The following is a 3,447-nucleotide window of genomic DNA, read 5'->3' as shown; positions in this document are numbered from 1 at the left end:
AGGTCCAGGGGACGTGATACACCTCCAGCTATTTGGGAGAATTTTTCAGATGCTTTCCTTGACCAGTACTTACCGCGGGAGATCCGACAGGCTCGAGTCGATCAGTTTCTAGCCCTCAAGCAGGGTAATATGAGTGTTCGAGAGTATAGTCTCCGTTTTGACTCATTGGCCAGATATGCACCATCCATAGTTTCTACTATGCGGGACAGGATTCACAGGTTTATAGCAGGGTTAGCCCCAGAGTTAACCGAGGCATGTGCCACCGCTGCATTGCAGGATAGTATGGATATCTCCCGGATTCAGGCATTCGCCCAGAATATAGAAAGGGGTAGGCGTCGGCAGCAGGGTACAGAGAGGGCTGAGCAAGGGCAACGTAAGAGGATGAGATTTCCCAGGTCTCAGGAGCAATCTCAGGGTAGTTATAGGACCCAGTACTTCGGACGGCCACCTAGGCCTCCGCCACCTCAGTTACAGGGTTACGGGTATGACCGCTATACTCAGTCAGGACCAGGTGAGAGCTCACGGGCGTCGGGTTTGCAGCGACAACGAGGTTCTGCGCAGACATGGTCATTTCCTCCGCGGTGTGACATCTGTGGTAGAGGACACTTGGGTCAATGCCGAGCAGGTTCTGATGCTTGTTATACATGTGGGCGTCCGGGGCATATGATGCGAGATTGCCCAAATAGAGATTCTGGGGGAATGGCACAACCAGCGAGTTCAGCAACAGGATCGTCTATGTCCGTGCATCCTTCAAGGCGTGAGTCTCAGTCTTCGGCTGGTAGAGGTCGAGGCAGAGGTAGAGGTTCCAGTTCAAGTGGTAATCAGAACCGTATCTATGCTTTAGCGGGTCGACAGGACCAGGAGTCTTCACCAGACGTTGTGACAGGTATATTAACCATTTTCTCTCACGATGCTTATGCTTTGATAGACCCAGGATCTACTTTATCGTATATTACCCCATTTGTCGCGAGGAAGTTTGGTATAGTGCCTGAAATACTAAGTGATCCTTTTGCGGTATCTACACCGGTCGGAGAATCGATTATTGCTAGACGGGTTTACCGAGGTTGTACGGTGACAATTTGTAGTCGTCAGACCTCAGCTGACCTAGTTGAGCTAGAGATGATGGACTTTGATGCTATCATGGGCATGGACTGGTTGGCAGCTTGCTATGCCACAGTTGATTGCCGAGCAAAGGTAGCCAAATTTCATTTTCCGGGTGAGCCAGTCCTTGAATGGGTAGGTAATACACCAACACCCAGAGGTAGGTTTATTTCCTATCTGAAGGCGAGGAAAATGATCGCAAAAGGGTGCATTTATCATATTGTGCGAGTTAGAGATGCAGATGCTGAGATACCTACACTTCAGTCTATTCCCATAGTCAAAGAGTATGCAGATGTGTTTCCAGATGAGCTTCCAGGTATTCCTCCAGAGCGAGAGATTGATTTTAGCATCGATTTGCTTCCAGGAACTCAACCAATATCCGTCCCTCCGTATAGAATGGCACCTGCCGAATTGAAGGAGTTGAAGGAGCAGTTAAAAGATTTGCTGGAGAAAGGTTACATTAGGCCCAGTACCTCACCTTGGGGTGCACCGGTACTATTTGTGCGGAAGAAAGACGGCTCGCTGAGGATGTGTATCGATTATAGGCAGTTGAACAAGGTAACTATTAAGAATAAGTATCCACTTCCAAGGATCGATGACTTGTTTGATCAGTTGCAGGGAGCTAGATGCTTTTCCAAGATTGATTTGAGGTCGGGGTACCACCAGGTCAGAGTTCGGGAAAAAGATATTCCGAAGACAGCCTTCAGGACCCGATATGGCCACTTCGAGTTCCTTGTCATGTCCTTCGGGTTGACTAATGCACCCGCTGTATTTATGGACTTGATGAATAGCCTATTCCGGCCATTTTTAGATCTGTTCGTGATAGTATTTATTGATGATATTCTGGTTTATTCCCGTTCAGAGGATGAGCATGCGGACCACCTGCGAGCGGTACTCCAAACCCTCCGTGATCGTAAGTTGTATGCTAAGTTTTCTAAATGTGAGTTTTGGTTGAAGTCTGTAGCATTCTTGGGGCATATTGTATCAGATGAAGGGATAAAGGTGGACACTCAGAAGATTGAGGCCGTGAAATCTTGGCCTAGACCTACCACTCCGACAGAGGTTCGTAGCTTTCTAGGCTTAGCAGGATACTATCGGAGGTTCGTAGAGGGTTTTTCTTCCCTTTCGGCACCATTGATGAAGTTGACACAGAAAGAAACTAAGTTTCAATGGACAGAGGCTTGTGAGTGGAGTTTCCAAGAGCTTAAGAACAAGTTGACCTCAGCTCCAGTTCTAACACTTCCAGAGGGTCTAGAGGGTTATGCCGTGTATTGTGATGCATCAGGTGTCGGGTTAGGATGTGTCCTGATGCAACATGGGAAGGTAATTGCATATGCTTCAAGGCAGTTGAGGAAGCACGAGAGGAATTATCCGACCCACGACCTCGAGTTAGCTGCGGTTGTCCATGCACTTAAGATATGGCGGCATTATTTATATGGTGTTCATGTTGATATATTTACTGATCATAAAAGCCTACAATATATTTTCAAGCAGAAAGAGTTGAATTTGCGACAGAGGCGATGGCTTGAGTTATTGAAAGATTACGATGTTAACATTCTCTACCATCTAGGGAAAGCTAATGTTGTAGCAGATGCCTTAAGTCGCCGATCTATGGGTAGCTTAGCACATGTAGAGCCCGAGAAAAGACAATTAGCTAGAGATATTCATCAATTGGCTTCGTTGGGGGTTCGGTTAGTAGATTCTGAGGATGGTGGAGTTGTAATCCAAAACACTACAAAATCATCCCTCATAGCTGAAGTCAAGGAAAGGCAGTACGAGGACCCAGAGTTGGTCGAGTTGAGAGAGCGAGTTCCGCAGCAGAAGAAGCCATTGTTAGAGCTCAAGGGAGATGGGGTTCTCAGATACAAGGGTCGTTTGTGTGTTCCAGATGTAGCAGGGCTACGAGACAGGATTATGTCAGAGGCACATTATTCATGGTATTCCATCCACCCTGGATCGACGAAGATGTATCATGACATTAAGGATATGTACTGGTGGAATGATATGAAGAAGAACATTGCTGAGTTTGTCGCCCAATGTACTAGTTGCCAGCAAGTGAAGGTAGAACACCAGAAGCCCGGAGGGCTAATGCAGACTATAGAGATCCCGACATGGAAATGGGAGGCGATAAACATGGACTTTATCATGGGTTTACCTCGTTCTAATCGTAAGTTCGATTCCATATGGGTGATAGTCGATAGGCTCACGAAATCAGCTCACTTCCTACCGGTCAGATCTACATATACAGCAGAAGATTATGCAAAGTTATATATTAAGGAGATAGTGCGGCTACACGGAGTACCAGTTTCTATTATATCTGACCGTGGGGCTCAGTTTACAGCACAT

Source organism: Nicotiana tomentosiformis, chromosome 7 (assembly GCF_000390325.3).
Source record: "Nicotiana tomentosiformis chromosome 7, ASM39032v3, whole genome shotgun sequence".
Classification (NCBI taxonomy): domain Eukaryota; kingdom Viridiplantae; phylum Streptophyta; class Magnoliopsida; order Solanales; family Solanaceae; genus Nicotiana; species Nicotiana tomentosiformis.
This window is presented reverse-complemented; position numbering follows the sequence as displayed.